Raw genomic sequence first — 18,268 nt, forward strand, 5'->3', positions numbered from 1 at the left:
TGAGAATATTGTCACTTCTCTCATATCTGTCTGTTAAATATGGAGCTGAACAAGACTGAAAACAGCTAGTCTGACCCATCCACCTCTAAATCCAGCACCTCTAAAGCTCACTAATTAACATATTGTTATATATTAATATGTTATGTCTTCTCTGTACTTGGGTCCAATCTACCAGTCTTATCAAAGTGCTCATTATCATCACGCTTTTCATCACAGGTGTTTGTTGTAGGCATACGAAACTTGATAAAACATTTTTGCCACTAAATAACCCCAGCAAGAAAAGACTTCAGACATTAAGAAACACACACATATGATATTTTGACGATGTTACCTGCAGTACTTGAAAAGCTTTGATTTTTCAGATTTCTATAGTGGTGAAAAAGAGAAAGTCAATGTGTGCTATACTTGGTGTGCAAAGTATCAAGCAAAGACTTAGAGCTATACGATCAGAGTATCATTCTTCAAAGAGATAACCACTATTTGGAAAATGGCAGCGTAGGTATTTCATCAAAACTCATTATGCAATGGAGGTTAGCATATGAAGAGTATCATGCAAAGGTAATTAAACTAAAATGTCTGCTTATGGGCTCACTTGACATCACTGCTCTAAAAATAACTTCAAATGAGATAATCTCTCTACTCCAGACTCAGTTTCAATATTCTGTCTTTGAATTTTCTTTTCAAGACCATTTGAATAAACTGGAACATAGGGTATCTGTTTAATAGCTCGCCCTCTCTCGCTGGATGCTTGATCTGCCTGTGCGTTCACTTGGTCGATGAGTTCAGAGCGGTTTATCACAACACAAGTCCTTATCTGTGGCTGCTGAAAGTATTCTGTTGCACATGTGGGTTTGGCTAGAGAGGAGATGTGTGCTGGCTTTACTCCACGTGCTCTCCTATGAACGCGCACACACACATACACATACGCAGACACACACAAGCTCACACATATATTCGCAGAGGTGAAGAGAGTCTCTGTGTCTCCCATTTCCTCTCTGTCTGATACCATTACCATTATCTGTGCCATGCTCATGGCAACCATTTAGAGCCCAGGAAGAGCCTGGCCAGCAAAGTACACTGCAAATTGCCCCACTATTAACTAATCAGTGGGTAGATGTACACTGATGTGCCTGATGTCCAGCACCACTACTATCACAGTGAGCCTCATAATGATCCATTAGCACTATCAAAATTAAGTTTCAGCATGAAGACGTGCTCACACGAAGTGCCTCCACCACACGGCTTTATGTACAGAAATTTCACTGTGTTTAAAAACTGATTGAGTAACTGACTGACTATTAATTATTCATCCATTCAGTAATTAACTCTATTTAACTAAGTGAAATCATACCACATGTGAAGTCTCCCTTCAGTCAAAAAAGCAATTTTCTTCTTGTTACTTCAGTTGGATGTTTGAGCTTCACTGTGCAGAGTTTGACACTAGAAGGCTGTTTTCACATTCATCTGGTGAAGGAGGAAAGTTTCTCAGTGCTCACCTTAAATCATGACATGCGTGCCTAGGAGCGTGATTTGTGACATCACTACTAGTTTGGAGCCAATCGTGGGCCAGTATTCAACTTACACAAGTGTGATGTGGAAAGTTGAAGCTTTCAGCGCACATACTCTGAAAATTTACTTTTCAGTGAAGTAGGAGACATCCAGCAGTTCAACTTTTGAAATGAAAAATATTTATGTATTCGTGAATTGGATTTTTCAACAAGGGAGAAGAAGAAGAAGCAATTTTATGGATTTTTTCATGGTAATTGATTTCGTTTGCTTGTTTGTTTTTTTGTTTTGTTTTTTTTCTTTGGAAAAACCATATCAGACACAAATCATTATTAAAGTAAGATTATTTTTATATGTCTGAAAACATGTCTGGAGGGGATCTTTAAATTCTTTTTACAGTCATATACAGTTTCAATCTGTGTTATTTTAACTTTATACAATGTATTTTCATTTGACAGATAAACATTAAACTTGCTGTGTCCAAGTTCCTCGTAATGGGGCCAGGCTTACTCTGTGTTATCACTGTATGTTGATGTATGTCATACAACATGTTGTACATCAGCGTTTAACATTTAACATTTCAACAAAATATGCTTGAGCATAACTTAACTACTTTTCCTACAATTAAGGAGTGGCATATTTGATTGTCTGGCCTGCAGTTTTTCAACAGATGAAAACATGTTTTCTCACATTTTGTACATTTATGGAAGGTGTAATACACTGTATAAATACCACCTTTAAAATTTGAATGTGCATTAACTGTCTCTAATGCATAATATTTATTTTAATAACATCTTATGACACAAACTATGAGTACCTGCTGTGATTCAAAAGTGCTTTAAAACTCAAAATTGTAACAATGACAATAATAACAATTATTATTAGGGAATTATATTTCCACAAATATAATGCAATGGATTGATTGACTTATATAATTTGTTTTTGTTCAGTTCATGTTATTCATTTTTAATTGTCATTAATTGTCCTTTAAACTGCAAATTAAATTTAACTGCTTTCTTAATATCCAATATATAGTTGATGATATTAACTAATCTATAGTTAGTGGCATTACATCAAAAACTTCAATTATATCCTTCAAACTATTATAAACTGTCTTTTTTGGTATTAAAAAATGTATCTCTATCAAAATATGATAAGACATCTATTAGAGATAACTGAAATCAGACATTTTTTTAAAATATATACATCACATCTATGGGGTAAAAATGCACTATAAAAAGTCACAAGTGTGTAATGTAGCAAAATACGGTGTTATTAAATATTCAAAGAATGTGACTGAATATCATTAATGAATGCAAATATGAATACCATTAAAGGTTATAAATGAAGTCACCATAAATAATTATCAGTGTAATGAAGCTACAAATTTAATATTCCTAGTTTGAAACACATCTTCTCAATAACACGGCATTTCGTGAATTGTAATGTTCCTGTTAGTCAGAGGTAGTTTTCATAAGGTTTGACAACTTATACACTATTAACCGTTTTTAAAAGTCACTTTGAGGTTTCACCGCAAAATAAAATGATAAACACAGAGACAGAACAATATCCCTCTGAAGATCTTAAGATCCAGTTCAGAGCAAAGAAAGACAGTGACAGATGGGCTGAGCCCAGGCTTGTGCTGTCATCTAGGTGACTTACTGTACAGTACTCTCCATTCCCCCATTCCATCTGCAGATCATAATTCATATCTTAAAGATAACCTCACTTTTTCAAATCCAGAAAAGAAATCGTGCGCACATTCTTCCACAGTATGCTCTCAATTATCACTGTGAGGGAGGACCCTTTCTCCAGAGGCCTCCTCTCTCAACCTTTGCTCTCCATTCCACATTAAGTTTTTCAAAAGAATTTTGCTTCTATCAGTCACTGGCAGAAATAATGAGAGAAAAGATGGCAACCACTGTCAACATATCCATCAGCATGCAGACAAATGAGCCACAGTAGCCTTTACCAGACTAGAAGCTGCAGATTTTTGTATTTGGGTTTATTTTCCCCACACCTGCTTGAAACTAAAAGTTTAAATATTGCTTTCAAGAAAAAATAAGATAAAATCATTATGATTCTATTAAAGTTAGAATTTTTGCCAAGGGCTCTTGTATGATTCATTATGTACAGACACACAATAGGCTAAAATGGATCAATAGCCATTTACTGAAGATCATGAGAAACTTTTTTTTTTTTTTTTTTTTTTTTTTTTTTTTTTTTTTACAAAACTACATATCTGCATGCAATACAGGTCCCATTAGGATATTCCTTTTGTCCTATCGTTCACTCCCACTTGCCTCATGTGCAATTGGACAGGAAGCACTGCGCACTGCAGGGCTATGGGAAAGCAATTAAAGAAGTATTTTTGCACTGGACTTCAGCCGAAAGGCATTAACTGAGCCTGTTCTCCCAAGAAAAACGACACTATAGGTCATAAATTCAGTGGCCATAAACAACCTATAGTTAGATCATTTTAATCCAAATCATCATCTTTCCCTAACCCTAACCAAGTGTGCTTTGTGCCTAAACCTAATCAGACTTTAACCACAGCATTGTCAAATCATAAAACATTATTCATTTTGACAGTGATTTGTAACAGTTTTGGAAAGCACAAATTATGTTGTCCTGCCGATTACTGCCAATAGAGGCGGCATATCAGAAAGCGCTCCTATGGGCCGTTCTGGAGTGTATGGTACAAACAACCTATGTGTTTGTTTAATTTGGAGGACTTGTTGCATTAACTACAATTCCCTTCTGGGCACAGTGTTCCTAGTACGCTCTGTTGGGTCAGGGAGTGTCTGGGGGCTACAAGCTGTAAACAGACAGAGAGACATGCTGAGTTTGAGAGATGGGTGCTGTTATCACGAGTACGTACGGTAGCCGACAGGGTCCTTTAAAGGTGCAGTGTGTACAATAGTAACATCTAGCAGAACAGACATGGCAGAAATGGAATATAATATTTCTAAGTATGTTTTAATTAGTGTGTATTCACCTGAAAACAAGAACCGTTGTCTTTTTGTTACCTTAGAATGAGCCCTTTATATCTACATAGCAAGTGGCTCCTCTTCCACAGAACACGCTATGTTTGACCACCATGTTTCTACAGTAGCCCAGAATGGACAAACCAAACACCAAGCCTTTCACATTTTTTGCAATTTTTGCAGCCACCGTAGTTTCTCCTACACACTTGGAAGGGGAGGGAGAGGGGAAGGGTATTCAGTTGGTTGCAATCTGCAACCTCACCGTTAGATGCCACTGAATTATTCACACTGGTCCTTTAATAATATGACCAGAAGGTAAAAATGTACTGAAATTAAGAGAAGAGAAAATAAAGAGAGTAATGAAATAAAGTGGGGGAGAGAAAATGAGCAGACATTGCAATAAAAACTAGCTGTGATAAGAGACAAATTGATAACAGAAACAATAGGAAAAGACAAGAAAGGAGAAAGAGTAAAGCAGTAAGTGAGAGCAGAGAGCTTTTGAAGAAGATAGCGGTTATGCTGCAAATGACTCTTTGCACAACAAGCCCCCGAAGCCTCATTCTGAAGCCTCTGAAGCCCTCTCAGACCCGCAAAAAGGCTCAGCCTGGACCTCTCTACTTCTTCTGCTGCTACTGTATGAGACAAGGGCACGTTTGCCATGCAACAAAGGTTCTTTATGATAAACAGTGGGAGATATCTGACACCAGCTTGGAAATTGTTTTAACATTTAGCAAGAATCCAGTATAGTGTAGATTAAGATGAAGGAAAGGACACCAGTGGATAATAATAACCAAGATCATTGACATCATTGCTAAGGCTGAAAAAAGGCAGCGATTAAAGGTTGCACCGACTTCTATGTTTGTGCAAACACCACTTGGCATGGAAATAAAAAACCAAGGGAAAATGCACCTATTCTAGTGAGATGCTTTGAGGCAGACATCAAAAAAATGAAAAAGCAGCACACTCATAACTGATGCATTTATTTGAACAAATGAAATTTCGACAAAATGCCATTCTTCATTTGTTGAAATAAATGTAGTGGAGTTATGAGTGTGTGAATTTTCCCATTTTTTGATGGAAATAAACAGTAACATCACTCAGCTTTTTGAAAAGCATCAGGGTCACATCCAAATTTCCAGAGAACATTGCCTAACACAGAGACCAACTGACAAAAAAATACTGAATGTTTTCGAAAGAGGAGAAAATCATTGGCCACAACCTCAAAAGTCAGCTAACGGCTTTCCCTGTGTGCCACCAATCAATCACAGAAACCTTAATAGAGAGTGATTACACCTGGCATTACAGCCGACCCCGTGAGTCATAGAGAGACTTGAAGTGCGAGCTAAAATGAGGATGAAAAAGAGCTGAATGGCAAAGGAAATCAATAAGCAGTCTGGTAGTCCAGGGATATTGTAATAAGTCAGAATTACCAATGTCTCACAGCATACAGAGCTGCCCTTGGAGGGAAAAAGTAAGCTACATTAATTACAGCCAACCACGCAGGGCTTTGCTTTCAGGCCCCCTGAGAGTGAGACTTCAATGTTGAACAGCAGGGGACCTTTAGAACAGCTTGATGTCTCTCTAATGCTCCTCCTGCGATATTTCTTTGGGCCTCAAAACGATTCCTGAATCATTCATTGTCATGTGTTTGAAGATCAATACCACTTTCATGTCTGTACGCTAAATAAGTGGCTGCATTCAACCAGAGCCGGTTAGCTTAGTTTAGCACAGAGATTGGAAACATCAGGAAACAGCTAGCCTGGCTTTGTCCAAAGGTAACAAAATCAACCTACCTCTCAAGTTCTCAAGTGTAAAACAACAGTTTGCTATTTAACAAGGGGTTATGTGCTAGACTACTTCTTGGTTGGAGTAGTAACTTCCTGGAGCCTGGTAACTGCTCCTGGCCAAGAAATAGCTTTAGAGATGCTAGTTGGAGGATTTTGTTACTCTTGGACAAATCCAGGCTAGCTGTTCCCCCTGTTTCCAGTCTTTATGCTAAGCTAAGCTACATATTTACCGAAGCTTATGAGCATGGTAACGACATCGACCTCATCATCTCACAAATAATTTCCCAAAATGTCGAACTATTCCTTGAGTGACCTTTTCATGCTTCCTTTGACATGCGATGGCTTCTCTGTGATGAAAAGCGCAAATTCTCATCAATAAAAAGATCACCATCTATGTCATGTCTTGACAGATTGCAGGCATGTATGCAGACAGATGCATCAGTGGTGTGCGAGAGCGTCAAATCCTGGGGAACTGGAGCCAAAAATATTCCACTGCGTCACTCTAAATGTCAGTGTTTATGAGAAAAAGGACAAGCATATCTGGAGCGATAATCAGGACACCTGGCTGGTAAACAGCAAGTAAGATCTGAGGTGAACACAAACAAAAAGGCAGAGAAGCTTATTGTAATGGAGATTGAGGACATTCTGAGAGGTTGAATCCTTTTTTTTTTCTTGCACTAAACTTTACCACCTCCAATTTTGAGCCACTTTAAACACTGAAAAAAGAGAGCCAATTTAACTCTTTAAACTGATATTGTCAAGAGAAACCATAAAGTCCACCATTTGTGTCAGTGATCCTAAGTTACGTGCACTCTGATTGCATGTCTCCTCAAGCGACAGAGAGCTATCAGGGGTTGGCACAGAAAACCCCCAGGAAGTGTTTTCCATCCAAACAGTGGAGGGAGAAGATGTAAAGATTTAGAGAAAAGAAGGAGGATGGAAAGAATAGAGAGATGGGGAAAAAGACAGGGGAGACTGAGAAAGCAATTAACTGAGAAGGACAAAGAGTGAAATGACAGAGCAGCAACAGAGGACTGAGCTGAAGAGGGGAGAAGACGGACAGAGGTTCCGTTCACACCTGGCATTAACATGCATCTTGTGTGATCCAATTACAAGTGGACAGCTGTAAATACGTCAGTTCACACCTGGCATTAGAACGAGTCTCCAGATGTGTCTCAAGTGACCACTCGTGATCGGATCTCACTTCCCCGCTCTATATGTAAATAAGCACGTACATCCGTTTGCAAAGACCAAATGTGGTGCAGAGGAGAGCAAAACTTGGGAGAGACTCAGCAGACAGACATTTTTCCATTCTCTGTTTAGGAGCAGCTGAGATTGTCACTAAAATGAGAATAGCTGGTCCACCTTAAAGGTCAGTGCACCTTAAGTGAGCCTAGTCAGGTTAGGCTAACCCATTGTTGCTTACTTCAGGGCTAACCCCCTTCACTTTAACCATCAGCAAGCAAGGCACGGGAACCTGGCTTGGGTCTTGAAGAGTTGCTGCATTTATTCACTGACAAATAGCCTAAACTGTCCACATATTGCACTGCTACATTCACAGCTGTACTGCTAACTTCATACTCTCTGCTCTGGTCAACAGCCCCGTTGTTGTTTTGCACTTTAATATGACTGCATTGGCGCTTGCTTGCTTGGCCACTTATGCAGAGGACGTCAGTTGAGTAGGCGGTCCTTCAGTGTGGCCCAGGACACATTTGTGTACACACTGCTAAAAGAATGTGCCCATATGTGGCCCAGACAATGTCTGAATGTGGACTGAGCTATCGGATCTCAATGTCTCCTCATCTTGGGTGCGTTCACACCTGTACTTTGAGCTGTCCACTTGTGATCAGATCACCCAAGACGCATTTTAATGCCAGGTGTGAACAGAGCCAGAGACAGAAAATGAAATCCAATAAGAGGAGGCAGACCAGTGTGTTTCAGTCTGGCCCCTGATGAACACAAAAAAGGGGAAAAAGAACGATGAAATGAGACAGGAGGAGCATGAGGTTAAGACACTAGGGAGATGAAATGAGGTAGTTTGGAGGTACACGTGAATAAAAAAATGGTAGCACGTGAATTGAAGAAAATAAAAAAGACTGAAAAAATGAAAATTTAAAAAAATAACAACAACAGAATCTAAGAGAATGAGCAGCAAATACCAGCAAGATCAAAGGGGAAAAAATGAGACAAGTGTATGTCACTTCTTGTTACACTGACAGCAGAAAATAGAAATGCATGGACATTAGCATGCTAATTGGATCCTTTATCCAGACCTGTTTATTCCATTTACTGTCAAAGACATCCAAAAGGAAAGAGATGCGTCTGCAGAAAGTTGGCTTTAAAAGGCTGCATCAGAATTTGTTTTACGACAGCATATTGATCACACGTATGAGACATTTTGATCGAATCCAAGGGGACTCGCATTGGCATGTGGCTGCTACTATGATGCAACCCTGCACTCAATGAAAGCTTTATGCTTGGTTTTTAATAGTAAGTAAGTAAGTAAGTGAGTAAGCTTTTATTTATATAGCACTTTTTAAAACACACAGTTACAAAGCGCTCCACAACATCCAGAGGCACAAAAGCCCTTAAATGAGTATGCTATCTGAAGTAAACATTTAGCAGGGTAATTGTTAATTGTTGTTCGTGAGGAGTTACTTGTTGAAGACAGCATAAATAGAAGATTTTGGATACTAAAGGGGGTTAACGGCTTTCTTAGCTTGGTGGAAATGTAGAAGCCATTCTGGAGAATTGAATTGCATTAAATGCCCAATTTAACAGCTGTAAGCAGGCTTTAATCAGTCCTTCTCACAGACTAACAGTGATTAGATAATGAGTTACCTTACCATTTAAAAAAGCTGTCTGTTAAGTTATAGTAGCCCAGGTAAGGAATTTTGAAAATTTGCTTTTCTGTTTGAAAACCCGTGTTTGTTTTTTTATGACCTTAAGGTACATTTGTGAGATGAGATTTTAAAAATAATAATAATAGAAAGGTCATGTGGAACTGCATGTTCATGATCTTTGCTGATAGATCATCATGATTTCTGATAGGGAACATTCGATTAATCAAGGAAGTCAGGGAGCACGTTTTGCCATTAGCTGTGCAGCTGTGCGTATTAAGTAGCGGTCCTGCAAATTGAAGGAGGAGGGAAAGACATCAGACACCAGAGGAGGCACAAAGACATTTATATGAAAATGTTGAACCATCAGAAATGGATCTCTCTGTATCGCTGTCTTACTTACAAACACACACACCCACACACACACACACACTCACACACTTCTCATGCCACCTCTGTTGTATAGATCCCTGTTTACTGAGTCATCAGTCATTCACTCTATTCTAGCACCACCTATTGATACTACTGTAGCTGTTCACTATATGCAGTGCTGAAGATACAGAATTATTTACAATAGTGAGATGTATCATTGCATAAAATGGATGGTTCTATTCGTATTAAAGTAATAACTAAATTGAAATAGAGATCTTTTGTGTTTCACAAATGTAATGTGGCTTAAGTTCCTTAAGTCTTCACCCAGTTGAAGCAGAAATCACATGCAAATATTGCAAGGTTCTGCTTCTCTAAAACCGCTCATCCAGCCACCTGCACTTGGTAAACAGCTTAACGGGGCGGAGATAACTGCAACAGATGACTGTGAAATTAAATTTTATGACAGCAGATCCCTCTTGTCTTCATGGAAAATCATGAATAGGAGCATTTGCCTGAATAAAGTTCATATCTGACTCATACAGAGAACTGAGAGCGGAGTAACATGAAAGATGGACAGAATGGGTACAGCTGCGCTGCACATATTGCAACACTTAACTTTAATCACATCCTATAACCATTCCAGCTTGCTCAATAGTTTCAGCTAAGTCAACTTTAGTGTCTCTTGCTGTTCTTTAAATGTCTTTATCATTTTACACAGACCCAGCTGTGCGCTGTTGTATGGTAGCATGAAATGAAGAAGTAAATCCTGACCTCTGGCTCCGACAACACAGTCCTATTTATTATGTAATAGAAAAGGTTAAACCACACCCTTGGATCTGTCGTAGCCTGATGTATGGCTTGCTAGCACTGGAACTCCAACCCTCAATGTGTCACATTTCTCTGTTAGTCCAAATTATGCAGTTTCTCAGAACATTTAACCTGGCTTACTCTTTCAAGGTTTGCAAAACAGCCAGTGTAAGTAGTTAATTGCGTGACAGCAAAATTGTCCAAATCGTCCAACTGGCTTAAGACAACATGGGCCTTTCCATAATGACATCACTGGACCGGATTCCTGTTTATTTGCAGGATTCTTGATGCTTGATGCCCCTGATTTGTTCTGCCAAGAGTGTACTGCGCAGCAAGATAACTATCACTGTTAGTCTTAAGGAGTAAATTGAGCATTGTCTTGTTCATGAATATGACGATTACAATGCCCAGACAGAGTGACGTTTAGGGCCATTGCATGTGCGTATGAATAAAACATGGCGCATTAGCTTGATTAATATTGAGGAATAACAACAGGCAGTGGATGGTCTGCTGCCCTTCCCTGAGTGATGGGTCTCAATTACATGAGTCTGTGTGTGTGTGTGTGTGTGTGTGTGTGTGTGTGTGTGTGTGTGTGTGTGTGTGTAAGACAGGGGAGGAGACAGCTGGTGAGAAGCTGTGTATGTATTTGTGTATGTACGGCCGTGCACGCAAGAGTGTATTTGCATTTGCATCGTATGGTGTATTCCCACTGCAGTTGGCCTAAGCGCCACAGAATTACAGGAGTATTGCTGTCCAAAACCCCAAATAAGGTACAAAAGCACAAAGAAGCTACATAACTTCCCCATTCATCCACCTCTTTTATTTGGGTATAAAAGCCTCATCATTCCTCAACAATTCAGAGACCACTGAAATCTAACACACAGTTGACACATTTTTTGAATTCAAGGTACAATGCCCCTCTAAAGGCCTTTCCTTATTTGCCTGTCATTTTTCATCTTTTCTTGCAGACTTCTTTCTCTGTCTCTCTCTCTCTCTCTTAGATGCTTCACTCCTGTCCCTTCAAACAGGGAGCAAATTTGCCGCTTGCTCGCTCACCAGTCTCCAACCAGACAGACAGGCAGACCGACAGACAGCGTGTGGGATGATGAATGACGAACTTATCTTTGAGACCCAGAAAGCAGTCAGACACGTCGCCAACCCAGCCCAATGCACTGCAGGGCGCTGCACATATCTCAGCCTGCCTTTCTGCATGTATCTCTTCACTGCTGTCTTTCTCATTCCGTGCTGTCTCTCTCTCTCTTATTCTCTCTCTGTCTCTGTCTCTCTCTCTCTCTTTCTTTGACAGCCTGACTGTGTGTCTGTTGCTATTCTTGTCTTCTTCTGTGTTGCACACTATCAGTCTCGTTGCTCACAGACGTATCGGCTCACTGAAGCCACTTCACCATTGCCTCTAATAAAACCCCAGATGACACAAGCCATTACTCTGAACACGGTTACGTAAATACGAAGGAATCCCCAAAAGAAAAATCTCAATTTAGCCGCAGACATCTTTGAGGCAAGCACTTCAGTTTCTGCTCTGTTTTCTGCTCTACTACTGGAGACTGAACTGCGGCGGGCTACGTTCAGCGATGATTTTGGCTGATTTTGTTTCCGGCTTGTGGGCCGGTGGGTCCATGAAGGAATGCTTATTTTCCCCTTCCATGAATTTGCTAATATAATCAATATGAGAGTGAATGCATGAGGGTGGTTTAAAGGCGGTGTCCAAAATTCTCACGGAGAAGAGAAGAAGAAGTCCTGGGTGGATTTGGCTCATGAAAATATAACTCATGCAAAGTCAACAGTTCTTTCTGAGAGCAAAGCAAAAGGCAGTCCAGGCTCACCTTCTACACAGACGTGGTGCACTTTAAGTGTGGCATTGTGATTAATATGGCAAGAGCAGAAAGATCACATGCATTGACCTTTAATCTTTGTCTACTTTTGTGCATTAGCATGAGTGTTTATGTGTGTGTGTCCTATTTTGTGTTTATTAGCTTGTAAAATGATGTTTATTGCTGGGAACATACCAGACATCTCTCCATTTTTGTTCTGTTAATTCCTCTGAAGAGAAGCAGGAGCCTATAAAAAAAATACAACACAAGCACGCGTGTGTCTGTGTGAAGCGAGGGTGCATGTATGTCTGTGTGGCATTAAAGGGATTTTTCTGTAACACACTTCTTCGAGAGTCGTTGGATGCAAAGAGGAGGACACGTCGCTGTCTTATCTGCACAGTTTGTACTCAACTATTGAAAATCCTTCTTTAAATTTAGATTGATTCACAGGGGAGTATTCAATCTGCAGAAGTTGACTGTGGCATTACTGAGCATTAACTTGTGTTAAATACCCAGCGGGTTATTGCAATACCCAGGATTCCTTCAAGAGGAACTCCAAAAAGATTGATTTCACTGCTGTGTGTGTAATCCATGCACTCATTACACAATTAAATCTAATGAGGACTCTGTTCAGCCTTTACTTGAGTTTTACTTGTGGCAGATATAGAGCATCATCCAGCACAACATGAGACTAGGATGAGTCACATTCTGCATTCTCTGAATTTTTCCTTTGCTTAAAATGATCTTAAACTAAACTGGTGTTTAGATTTAAACGCCCCTTCAACACACCATATAATAATAATCCGATTACAGCGCAGGAAAAATGAAAATCCAATTCACATAGCGTCATCTCATGCAAAAAGCCGCGGATTCTCTTTCATAGGTGTAGAATATGTGACATAAAATAAGGTAAATTAGGCTTTAAACTGAATGACAAACTGAAAATATCATCGCATTACCTGAATAATCTATACACCTTTTCCATCAGTGACTTAAAGAAGTTAATACCCTAAAAGAAAACCTCAGCCAGTGGCTTACCTTACTTCAACAGATTTTAGAAATCGCAGCCCAAGTGAAAGAAACAGATGCTGAGGAGGTTCAGAGAAGCCCCGGTGTTGTCCTTCCTCCGAGGCTGACTCCCAGTTTCTGCGCTCCTATTTAACGCAGAGTCAATAAAAAAAACTTTTTTTTCTCATCCAGGGTGATGAAAAAACACAATAAAAATCAATCAAATGCTACTACTGCCGCGGCTTTGCCCAGGTGTCTACCTTTTTTATGAGATGAATTAATGACCGGCGATGGCGCGCGGCGGAGGAGCGCGGGGCAGGGCGCCGGTCTGTAGCAGTTATGAGAGGTGACAGTTGACTGCCCGGTAATCCAAGTGCGTCTAAACAGCCTCCCGTTTACGCGGACGAGCGTGTGGTGGAGCTCCTCCTCGCCTTATCTCTGGCTGTGCGTTAAAGACACACACAGCGGAGGAGAGGAGAAGCAACTTCTCCATAGGGTATCGGTTTGGACACTCCTCTGGACACCGGTGCTAAAATAAACCCCATTACCAGAAAATCATAACGCCACAATATATGTGGGATGCTCAGAAGTGACTTTAAAATGACCTTGTTGACGTGATATACTGTGTGCAGCAATAGATAGCATCTCCTTTATCTCCTTGCAGGTGAGGATTTAAAGAGATGTAGAAAAGTGAATTGGATTATGTATTTATTTTAATTTATAAATCTCTTGTCATCAAATATAGGCTATTTTTTTTTACACAGGATTAGTCAAAGCTCATATTATCAGTTAATAAATTAGTTGATTATCAAACTGAATATCTAATCACTATGCTTCTGAAATCAATCCCTCACACATTATAGTCCAAAAGTCACACTATCAGGACTGTCTGCAAACGACCTATGAGATCCCATCCACCTGTTTTAAGACACATGAATGGTAATCAAATGGGTTTTTTTTTTCGACTGTTAAAAAAAAATCTTAAAATTATATCTATTTCTTCTCCTTTATTGAAAAATTTGCAAATATTTTTCATTTCAAAGGTACTACTGGACACAAGATTCCTCCTGCTTCACTGAAAAGTCCATTCTCACTGTGCTGTATGTGCAGTGGAGGCTTCAAGTTTCCACTTGTGTACAGCACATTGCATATTGGACAGTGGTGGTGAGCTCAGAGAAACTTTCCATTTTCAGCAGATGAATGTGAAAACAGCCTTCTTTTGTCACACTCTACACAGGCATCACTCTGCACAGTGAAGCTCAAACATCCAAGTGAAGTAACAATAAGCAATTTCATTTTTGAGTGGATGGGGACTTTAAATCCCAACCTAAACCTAAGCGTATAAGCCTAAACTCTAGGATCTGCTCTTTTCAACAAGCAGACTTTTTTAGTGGCATTATAGTCAGCAGCGGACATGATGGAAACAGGGCGTCGTCGCAGAAAAATATTTTTCAATGTGACAATAATTAACTGATAACTGAGAACAGGGCTAAAAAGAGCTCCAACTCATCAAGCTCCACCTCATTATTGTGGCCTATACTGCTGCATTTCCCTCTATATCATCATCATTACTGTGTGACAAAGCATGGGAATTAATCACGTTGTAAACAGCCTTTTTATTCATTTGTCAAAGCTGCAAACCAAGTTGAATTCTGGGGGACCACTGATGAGTTGCTGGCAGATGCAGTCAAATATCCAATCATCATCCTTATAGGTTTTCCTGAGTATTTGAGACTGTCTATCCTATTTAGTCTTCATGCCTTGATGAACACTCACCTAGCAGATGATTTCCTTATTGGCAATTTGATGTCTGGTAGTCCAGCTTGGCATTTAGATAGCTTGTAGTGTATAAAACAGAAATAATCCCCTTAGGGAGTACTTAAAAAAACAGGAAGTGTCTCCTCATTGTTGTCTTTTTGTTCCGCAACTTTCTCTTTACACTTAATTACAACACAAGCAGGTGTTTGTCTGCCATTCCCGTCATCACAAATTTAACACTCATCTCTCTTCATCTCACGCACACACACACACACACACACACACACACACACACACACACACACACACACACACAAACACACACACAAATACACACAGTGGTAGCCATGTAGCTGCATATTTATAACATATTATAACTGACTGTCATCTCTAAAGCCAGGAAGATCTGCAAACAAGCAGTGCTGCCTTTCAAACCAGCAGAAAGCAGGAAAAGACAGGACATCCACCCGGGAGAAGGAGAGGAGTGGACAAACACAATCTACTTGGGAATGTTAGTCATCTTCCAACGTTGAAAACAACTTGTCAGCTACATTTGACATGCACACATTAAGTTAATTAGATTAACCCTAAATCATGATATATCACAAAAAATGGGACTTTCCAGTTGCACAGATTTCTGGACAGCACGAAAAACTGTCATCTAAGGAAAAGGAAGCAATTCATTTTTAGGTTGTCAGTGACAGATTTGGCTCTTCTTTCTACTTCAAGGAATTTTTTTTACCATTTTTCCCTATCCACAAGTCATTCTGAACATGCAACACCGTAGTCTTATCAAAAATCCCTCTTGGCAGAACCCCCACTTTGATTGGTCACATTTGCAGCCATGCTGCAGATGGTATTGTGGTTTGAGAACACTTCCATGAAAAAGCAAGTCCTCTTCTCTGAATCCCCTCATTATGGTTAGTTGTGGTGATGATGGAAGGTGGACGAATGAGGAAAATGGAGCTGGAGAGACGCCTGTTTTGCAGGACTTGCTGGGTTGTGAATCTGGAGGATAATGATGCAGGAGAAAAGGCCGTGTGAGTTTGGTGCCAGTGTCATCGATATCGGTTCACAGTATAAAATTAATAGGCCGTCTCTGCATCATATCCTGCCATGGAGGAATGTAATTATTATTATATTTTTGTCTCGGGGATATTGAAAAACCTACAAACAAGAGATGAGGCTGGAATGATTGTTATCATCAAAGGTTAAAGAGCACCGTGTGCGCTTCTGCCAATTATGCATGATAAAAGAGAGACTGAAAGCACAGATGATGACTGATTGCTGGGTTTCAAATTAGAAACAAAAACTATGTCAAGTAAAAACATTACAAGCATTTCCAAAGATTTTATACAGAAAAATCCCATCTACAAACACAGACCACTCTGGTGTCTCCGTTGGAAGTAACACCATTGAGACTTGAATGGGTGATGTCACCAGATGAGTGGGTAATGTGTCTGTCCGTGGCATTCATATATGTCTGATTTTAATGTTGGCTTCCAGCTGTGAATCAGGAAGTCTGCCCGTGTCCCAGTAAAACCATCGCTGTCAAGGACTTCATTTCATTTTCTATGGGGCAGTTTTAAGGATTTGTCTCAACAGATGATATAATCACTTTAATGTTTCTTTGCTGCTCATCTTAAGGCAAGATGGAGCTGTATAATAGGATTGAAACGCATGCTTTTCTTTAGGTTTTGTTTCAAGGTTTCTGTATGAACTTGATGCACTGACACAAGTCAGAGTCAATGATATTCTCAGTAAAAAAAAGGACTGAGAATAACCCTAACCCTAAATAACCGTAACCCTAATTTTATGGCCAGCAGGAGTTATTACACTGGAGGAAATGTTCGCATCAGGATTGTTTCTGTGGCTTTTGTGGTTAAAAGATAATCCTGGCTGGACAACAGTACTTTCAGGCACCAGAAAAGGGATCTCCACTTTTAAAAGCTACTTATTTGGACAGTAACATTGGTTAAGTGTGTAAAGAAGTTCAGATTTGGTGTTGAAGGCTTGTTTGTACAGATTTTATACTGTATAATACATGTGAGTATTGTATAAAGATGAACTTGAAAAAATCTGACCTTATCTTTCAACACAACCTTCCCTTTGATTGTTACATACCAAACATAAGCTTGAAGATGAAGTCATAGCAGTGAGGTCAGATGATTGATTTCAACAGTAAGTCTCCTCCTACATTCATAGTATAGACTTTTCAAAAAGAAAAAAAAAATCTACATGGTTCTTTTGTTTAACTGGCTTAAAGCTCATCTGTGTCGTTGTGATGTTTCGGTAAATTATGTAAAGATTCTTTGATAGTACATCACTAAACACGTGCAGATTAAATCTAATACACATTTGTTGCACTCTAAACAGGCCTAGCCTTGTTCACAGAGGACATTTTGACATGTCACAGTGGGAAAAGTAAATGATAAGTTTAACAATGGCTGAATTTCATTTAGCTGCTCAGATTCAGGGTTCTGGTGTTGTGCATGTTGGCTCACTGTCACCCTGTCATGTCTTTCTGACACTTGACTGGAATGGAGCCTAATGTTAATGTTATTACTAACACTGGTGCTTTCCCTACAATAACAAGTCAAAATGTCTGCTGTGAAAGGGCCCATTTGTGATGTCAGTCTGCATTTAATGACAAAATAATACTACTAAAGTTCAGACATCTTGCTGCCTGTTGTTATGATATTCACAGTTATTGATCACCAAAATCTTAAGCAGAACTGTCACTTTATATCCTCTCTCAGTCCATCGATCAGTCTACTAAATTATTTCCAGTTTGCAGCAGGACACAACATCACAAAAGACAGATTGTTCCTCACCTATAGTTGGCGTACAATCTGCTTATTCAGGGTATTTGCAGTTCCTCTCTTCAACCCTCCTCTGGGGAGCATGTGGTGGGTCAGCTTTCTTAAATGTAATATATATTAAAAAGCCATTATTAAGCAGAAAATTCAATTGTGCCAATGTATTTAGCTGCCGAGTCTGCAGAGAACTGCTGAATGGGAGCTCAATATAAAGTCTTTAACCTCTGCGAAGGTGGTAATTGAAGCATACAGGCAAAGAGGAAGCTCCAGCTCAGATTGAAATCTTTATTTATTTTATTTTATTTTTTTATCACTTTTCAATTGTGTGGGGGAAAAAGGAAAAAAAATCATCTGGCTCGGGGAAAAATAGGCATCTGCATTTGTTCGTTCTGCTCAAATCATTTTTAATCTTCCCAACTTTGATGAAAAAGGAGTCTGGCACATTTGCGGGAGGGTGAAAGCAGTAGATTTATTTACAGCTCTGAGTCATCTACTGCAAAAGAGATTCTACTCTCCAGCAACAAAAGCACAGTATGATTGTAACCAGTAAAGACC

General features: G+C 39.5%; 1 protein-coding gene across 1 annotated transcript in view; it reads right to left on the reverse strand.

Annotated features, from left to right (window-relative positions):
* Positions 1 to 13,586, reverse strand: part of calcr (calcitonin receptor) — a 71,145-nt gene extending 57,559 nt beyond the window's left edge. The window contains exon 1 of the mRNA XM_067611208.1: positions 13,167 to 13,586. The gene's annotated coding sequence lies outside the window, so the exon portion shown is untranslated. The remainder of the gene's footprint in view (positions 1 to 13,166) is intronic.
* Between the last annotated feature and the right edge of the window lie 4,682 nt (positions 13,587 to 18,268).

Source organism: Thunnus thynnus, chromosome 15 (genome assembly GCF_963924715.1).
Source record: "Thunnus thynnus chromosome 15, fThuThy2.1, whole genome shotgun sequence".
In the NCBI taxonomy this organism is placed as follows: Eukaryota; Metazoa; Chordata; class Actinopteri; order Scombriformes; family Scombridae; genus Thunnus; species Thunnus thynnus.